Here is an 8,190-nt window from a genome sequence, read left to right as displayed (position 1 = left end):
GGGCTACACAGAGAAACCTTGTCTCGAAAAAACAAAAAGAAAAAAAGAAAAAAAAAAGGGACACTGCTCGTATAACAACAGTCTTGCCCAAAAAATGGTTATCAAACAGACCTGTGTGACAAGAGCAATGGCCTATAACAAAAGAAAAATTACAGGCACTTGAATATGTGGTACAAGAACAGCTTGGGGCTCAACATATAGAAGAGTTTACCAGCCCATGGAACCCCCCTATGTTTGTTGTAAAAAAAAAAAATCAGGAAAATGGAGGATGATAAAGGATTTAAGAACAGTGAATAAAGTAATTCAACCAATTGGCCCTTTATAGCCTGGACTTCCTTTATCTGCTTTGTTACCATGATCATGGCCCATAACACTAAGTGACTTGAAGATTACTTTTTCACAATACCCTTGCATGTGCATGATAGGGAAAGATTTGTTTTCTCAGTACCTACTCTAAAACAGTGGTCAAATAAAAAGATACCATTGGAATGTACTTCCACAGGGAATGTTAAATAGTCCAACCTTATGTCAATATTTTGTGCAACATCCATTAGAAATAATTTATAGGCAATTTTCTCAGTCTAATATTTATCATTACATGAATAATATTTTGTTGGCTGATTCTGACAGATGCTTTAGAGAAAATGTTTAAGGAAACAAAAAGAATTCTGCCATATTGGTTACAGATTGCTCCAGAAAAAATACAAAGAGAAGATTTACTTAATTATTTGGGTTATAAAATTAGTCAAGAAAAAATTTGACCGTAAAAAGTATGGTTTCATAGAAACCAATTGCAAACTCTTAATGATTTTCAAAAATTAATTGAAGATATTAACTGGCTGAGGTCTACAATTGGGTTAAGTACTTATGAGTTAAAAAATTTGTTTCAAACATTACAAGGAGATTCAAATTTAAACAGTCTAAAATGTCTGTCAGCTGATGTATAAAGAGTTGACTCTTGTAGAACAAAGACTACAAGAGGCATATGTGGATCGAATTGATTCTAAACTTGATTGTATTCTGGACATTATATCTTCAACTCATTCTCCTACTGGACTCATTGTGCAAAAGGAAGATAGTATTATGGAATGGATTTTCTTAGCTCATGAACAAAGTAAAATTTCAAAGACATATATAGGAAAGATTTTTGAATTAATTATAAAAGGTAGAACAAGACTATAAGTTTCTATCAATTATCAGAAACAGATCCAGTTGAAATTGTAGTACCTCTTACTAATGATGAAACTATGTCATTGTGGGTGATCAATAAAGATTGGCAAAGAGCTTGTAGTAATTACTTGGGAGAAATTAATAACAAATATCCAAAACTAAACATGTATTTTATAAAAAGAACTAATTCTTTCACATATTATAAAGACTACACCAATTCCAGAGGCACCAGTATTCAATTTGGATGTAAACTAGATGGGAATGGCAGGTTATAAGTCAGACAAAATAAGCAAGGTAATCAAAAGTCCATATGCCTCTCAAAAATCAGAATCGCATGCAGTCCTTATGGTGTTACTAGATTGTCCTGAATCTTTTTACATCATCACTGATTCTTTATATGCAAAAGAGTTGTTTTGCATATAGAAACTGCTGAATTTGTTCCTGATAACGCAGGATTAACTTTGCTATTTATATAATTGCAACAAGTCATCAGAAGTAGAAGCCATCCATTATATATTACTCATATTTGGTCCAATACATGTTTGTCAGGTCCAATGGCACAAAGAAATGAGGAAATTGGCCAATTTTTAATATGACATGTTAGAAACCTCAAAATTTAATGAGAAGCATTATGTTAATGGGAGAAGTTCAAAGAAAATATTTTCTATTACTTGGCAACAAACAAAAAAAAAAAATTAAAAATGTCCTATGTTTTCTCTATACAATCAAACCCCATTATCTGTTGGTTGTAACCCTAGGGGTACCAAAAGAAATGGCATCTAGCAGATGGATGTTTTCTGTTTTGCAGAATTAGGAAAACAAAGGTATGTACACCATATTATTGATACATACTCAGGGTTTCAATGGGCAACTGCTTTATATTCTAAAGTGTCTGATTGTATAATTATACATTTATTGGAAATTAAGGTAATTATGGTAATACCTGCCCAAATTAAGACTGATAATGTTCCCACATATATATCCAGTACTATGAAGCAGTTTTTTGCATATTACAATATAAGACACCTTTCTGGTATAAAGCAATTGTAGAAAAGAGTCAATTGTACCTTAAAAGAGATGTTTATTAAACAAAAAGGAGGAGTAACCCCTCAGGGACAGACTAAATAATGATTTGTTAACTCTCAATGTTTTTAATGTTGGTGAAAAAAGAATAACAGCAGCTGAGAAACACTGGGTTATTGAAAAAGCCGAGGAACTAGGCCAACTAATATACTACAAGGATGTGTTGACATTAGAATAGAAACCTGCAATAGTTTTAAGATGACGACATGGTTATGCTTATGTATCTATAGGGAATGAGAAAATATGGTTACCAAGAAAAATTATAAAGATTAGATATGACCGGGGAAACCTCTTATCAGCTGAGACAGGAATGTCTTCACATAGCAAATAGCCCAAGAGCAAATAGCTATTCACTCTCACAGTCTATCTCTGTTCCCGATTTCTCCAAAATATGCATGGAAATCAGCTTCAAAAGGGCACACAGAAACTGGAAAACACAGAGACTGGACAACACAGAGACTGGACAACACAGAGACTAGACAACACAGAGACTGGACAACACAGAGACTAGACAGCACAGAGAATGGACAACACAGAGACTGGACAACACAGACAATGGACAACACAGAGAATGGACAGCACAGACAATGGGCAACACAGACAATGGACAACACAGACAATGGACAACACAGACAATGGACAACACAGACAATGGACAACACAGACAATGGACAATACAGACAATGGACAACACAGAGACTGGAAAGAAAATGCTACAACCAGCTTTCTTAAGACTAACCATTTTTTCCAGTGTTCTTTTGGGCTCTCAAACAGGAATTCTTTGCTCCAATTCAGCAGAAAGCAATTATAAGAAGACTGTCATCACAGTCACTTAAGTTGGAGTAGATGGTTTTGGTCATTTTATGTGCTATATATTGTCATTTTATGGGATGGTTTACAAATAGTAATGGTTATGGTCAGGGAGGAAACAAAATAAAGTTTAAATCAGGGATTACTCTCTTCTAATAATGGGTGAATGGGGGGAGAAAGGGGATAATAATAAAAAAATTAAATAAATAAAATAAATCTACTAGTCTTTTTTTGGGGGGAGGTTAATTTTGTTTTTATTGAGCCTGATAAAATACAGTTATCTGATGGTTCTTCTATTATGTTATTTTAATAAAATAAATTAAATTTAGGTTTAATGACTACTGACTCTTTCAGAAGTAATATCAAATTCGCAGCGTGGGCTCTACTTGTTCAGTTTCTTGTGCAGACAGAACTGAAGGAGCCTCCTCTAGAGTTACATGAACAACCAAGCAAAAAGCATACAGGTAATAACAGGTTTTTACAAAAATAAATTTAGGTTTAGGACAAACTTGCTCTTTCTTGTCTCCAGATCTTAGACAGAGGAGTGACTGCTCCTGCCTACCACAAAAATCAGTATAGAGCTCACTTTATAGAACAGCAGTGCTCGCCTTTGAGTGAGTCCTGTGTCATGTACTCTTAGTACAAGGGGAGGATAAAATGGAGTGTCCCTGGAGATCTTTACAACCTTTTGACCTGAGACACTGGAAGAAACTCAATAGCCACCCTCTGGTACAGCACCAATATGAGCAAATGTGTCCTTACTACACAGCTTCATAACTATATTAGAGATGCTCACTGCAGAGGAGCCTTCTATAGGGCTGGCGACGTCTTGGCAAGAAAAAAAAAAAACAGATCTGCTGCTTTATGAGCAGCTGCAAGTTTACTGTTGCTTAAGGAAGAAAGTGACAAAAGCAAGATGGTAGTCAGGTTTCATTTAAAAGCAATCAATTAAAACAGCTGGACCACATAGCTGATCCCTGATAAAGGGGCTGCAGGTACAACTAAGAGCTCAACTCTAAATGTAGTGATTCCATGGACTTGGGCAGGGAGAGTGGATCATGAAGAGACCATGGGGACTCACTACTGCACTCACATCCCAGTACCATGTCACCTCAGGTCAGTGACAGATGCGTTTCACATCATGCCTTGGAAAGTTGACTGCAGAGCCTAAATGAAGGCATCAGAATTGACTAGGGTTCTGATGACTCTACTCCAGAAAGGTGCATGAAGAGGTCTCCTAGCTCTGTCACATCCACATCATCAGTGCTGGGGACTTGCCGGGTTTCTCGGTTCTCGAAAAAATCCCAAAGCCGCTCTGAGTTAAAGAAACTCACAGTGCCTTCAGAACTTAGCTGCTCCCGAGGTTTCTCTGGCTCTGCCAGCCGCCCATCGGGGTAAGAGTGGCGGTAAAGGCACTTGCTTCCAAAAGGGCAGGTCCCCTTGCCTTGTTCAAAGTATTTACATGCCCTTTTCCCCATTCCCTGTTTGAAAGCTTCAATTAATTCATTCTTTTTATTCTGATCTTCTACCCAATACACACTTAGAATTACAAACTCTGATATCACCCGGCACTCTGGACAAGACTTTATGATTGGGTTTTCAAACTGCTTGGCACATCTCCATTGCCGGATGCAGGACAGGCAGTAGGTGTGGCTGCAGTTGGAGAGAATGCCAAACCTCCTCTCAGAAGCAGACGCTTTCTCCAGGATCACCTCCATGCAGATGCTGCACACTTTGTCCTGGCTCACCTGGAAGGCAAAAGCCTTTTCCATCTCATGTTCAGATGTCGACATACACATCTCGTGAGCTTTTCTTTGTTCTGGGTCAAATGGGTGAAGGACTTGAAGCCTGCAGATCTCACACATGTCCCCATGTAGGTAGACACAGGCATCTCCAAACCGACACTCCCCAGCAGCAGCATGGGGCAAAACTGCTGCTCATTGCTGTAGGAGCTACTGGCCTCCAAGTCATCCAGGCCAGTCCTGATGGCATCTAGGTAGGAATGGGGCTTCATCTCTGGGCTGGTCTGAGGGTCACTGCAGCCACCTGGATTATTCACTGTGCTTGGAGGCGTCTTGTCTTCAGCCAGACCAGTGAGATTGCAGTCTCTGAGCACCAGCGTCGTCTTCTCCCGCTTTCCAGGTTCATTTGAATGTGTCCTCATAACAGATATGGCAATGTTGGGAGAAGGGCGAGGACTATGCAGGTCTGAGGAGGGTGAAGGGTGGGGCGCAGGACCCACAGCTCCACCTGCTGCAGCTGGGGGCTTTGTATGATCATATCTGCAGCGTGCTCCGTAGGCGCAGTAGCCCTTCTGGTAGTATTTGCAGATGGTGGATGGCTTGCTGTTCGACAAGTCATGTGAGAACAGGCACTGGCTGCCTTCACGACATACGCCATGCATAAAATACCTGCAGGTGACCTGCTTGGTGCTCATGGCGGCCGGGCCACGGGCTGGAGTCGCACTGAAACCTCAGAGCCGCCAGCGCTGTGGCCCAGCCTGGAATCTACTAGTCTTAAATATTTTACTTTGACTTCCAGTCTGCAACTCCACTGGGGCAGATCTGCATGTCTGTCTGTTTCCTGTGTCATGTCTGTCTGTGGGGTGCCACAGTCTGCAGGTCTCCCAAGAAATCTGCTGAAACCAGTGACACAGGTGAGACACCTCCCCACTGCCCCCATTAAATTAACACCCCTGCTGAGAACCCCACAGAGCCCAGTGGACATGGGACTCCACCCCTCTGCATAAAGCCTATCTCACTTCTGGTCTGCACAGATAAGTATGTCTGCTTCTCCTCCCTGCCCCCAATCTGCAGGTTTCCCAGGAGATCTTCTGCAACCAAGGACACAGGTGAGACTTCCACACACATGGAATCCAGTGGACATGGGACTCCTCCCCTCTGTGGGATCTCCATCTCCCTTCCTGTCTGCACCTCTGTTGGGAGGGAATTGGCATGCCTGCTTCTCCCCCACATCCCACAGCCTGCCCATCTCCCAGGAGATCTGCTGTGACCAGGGACACAGGTCATGAGAGAACTGCCCTAACCAGGGACACAGGACACTCCCCCAGGCCCCAGACAGACACAGTACTGTCTGTCTCCCATGAGGCTTGCTTTAACCCATGTCACAGAGCTCTACTTGCCTCCAAAGAGGCAGACTCTAGACAGCAACACTCAGTCCAGTTATCAGCAGAGATAACCAGATGGTGAGAGGCAAGCACAAGAATGTAAGCAACAGAAGCCAATGTATTTTGGCACCACTATGTGGTGGAAATGTTCTTTAGCATAGGGGAAGATTTAGGGGTGGCCCCTCTGCTGAATGGTGGGAATGTTCTTTGGCATAGGGGAAGATTTAGGGGTGGCCCCCCTGCTGAAAGGCAGGGAAGGGGCACCTTCACATAATCTCCCTGCAGCCGAGAGCATGGCCATTCCATTAAGGAGGGGGCACCTTCTGATAATCTCCCTGCAGCTGAGGACATAACTGCTCCTTGAACCCAAGATGTTTTGGAAGTAATTCAAGGCTACTGAGAGCTGTGGGTGCAAGGATCAAAGAAACAGACCTCATGCACCTGGGCATGGGGGAAAAATATTTACTGTAAGATAATGAAGAAGTGGGCATGCTTTGCCATGAGAAAGTGCTAAGAGGTTGTGCTACACGATTGTTGTTAAATTCTATTTTTAGTCTTACTGTGTTTTACTATAAAAGATTTCTCACATTAAAGTTTATTGCCATTGCCAGCAGAGCAGTGGTCTTCTCGTTCTCATTCAGTTGCCCTCTCTACTTCAGCCTCACCCTTGTCGGCTGGCTCCGACACCACTAGAACCCAGTTCTCCTATCATAGCAAGCCCTGGATTCTCCAACACACCTGAAAAGCAAGATGCTGACCTAAAATCCCATCTTTTGAAGATAACAGAGAACTTTAAGGAGGATATAAGTTACTCACAAAGAAATACAGGAAAACACAGACAAACAAGTAGAAGCCCTTAAAGAAATACAGGAAAATACAAACAGGTGAAGGAATTTAACAGAGTGATAAAAGACCTAAAAAATGGAAGTAGAAATAGTAAAGAAATCACAAATGGAGGCAACTCTGGAGATGGAAAACATAGGAAAGAGATCAAGAGCCACAGATGCAAGCATCAACAACAAAAAATACAAGAAATTAATTATCTTACAACAAACCCAGAAGAAGAGAATTTCACACACATAATTCTACCTCAAACAACAAAAATAATAGTAAGCAGCAATCACCTGTCTTTAATATCTCTCAACATCAATGGACTAAGTTACCCAGTAAATACACAGGTTAACAGATTGGATATGCAAACAGGACCCAACATCTTACTGCATACAAGAAACACACCTCCGTGAGAAAGACAGACACTACCTCAGAGTAAAAGACTGGAAATTTTTTCCAAGCAAATGGCCCCAAGAAACAAGTGGGAGTTGTCATTCTACTACTCATAAAAATAGAGTTTTTCTAATACATAAAATAAGAGTTTCAGCTAAAAACTATCAAATGGAATGAGTAAGGACATTTCATACTCATCAAAGGAAAAATCCACTAAGATGAACTCTCAATTCTGAACATGTATGCCCCCAAATACAAGGGCACTCACATTTGTGGGGTGGGGAGCTGTGATAGGAAGCCTGATTCCTGGTTGAGCTCAGGCTTAAAACCCTAGTGACCCAGCAGGATTAACATAGTAAAAATGGCCATCCTACCAAAAGTAAACTACAGATTCAATGCAATCCCCATCAAAATTCCAACATAATTCTTCACAGACATGGAAAGAGCAATTCTAAACTTCATGGAAAAACAACAACAAAGAAAAAAGCAAACAAACAAAGAGGGCAGTGAAAACAATTCTCAAAAATAAAAGAACTGGCAGGGTGGTGGTGGTGTATGCCTTTAATCCCAGCACTTGGGAGGCAGAGGCAGGCAGATTTCTGAGGTCAAGGCCAGCCTGGTCTACAGAGTGAGTTCCAGGACAGCAAGGCCTATACAGAGAAACCCTGTCTTGGAAAAAAAGGGGGGGAATAAAATAAAAGAACTGGGGGAATCACCTCAAGCTGTACTACAGAGCAATAGTAATTAAAAAAAAACCTCATGGTATTGTTACAGAG

General features: G+C 41.0%; 1 pseudogene across 1 annotated transcript; it reads right to left on the bottom strand.

The window, feature by feature from the left end:
- Nucleotides 1–3,923: 3,923 nt before the first annotated feature.
- Nucleotides 3,924–5,500, bottom strand: LOC116101896 (annotated as a pseudogene). The gene has a single exon (XR_004122945.1). The product of XR_004122945.1 is annotated as a probable E3 ubiquitin-protein ligase makorin-2 pseudogene (transcript).
- Between the last annotated feature and the right edge of the window lie 2,690 nt (nt 5,501–8,190).

Source organism: Mastomys coucha, unplaced genomic scaffold, assembly GCF_008632895.1.
Source record: "Mastomys coucha isolate ucsf_1 unplaced genomic scaffold, UCSF_Mcou_1 pScaffold21, whole genome shotgun sequence".
Taxonomy (NCBI): domain Eukaryota; kingdom Metazoa; phylum Chordata; class Mammalia; order Rodentia; family Muridae; genus Mastomys; species Mastomys coucha.
The sequence above is the reverse complement of the archived record's forward strand: the minus strand, read 5'-3'. Positions and strand labels throughout refer to the sequence as shown.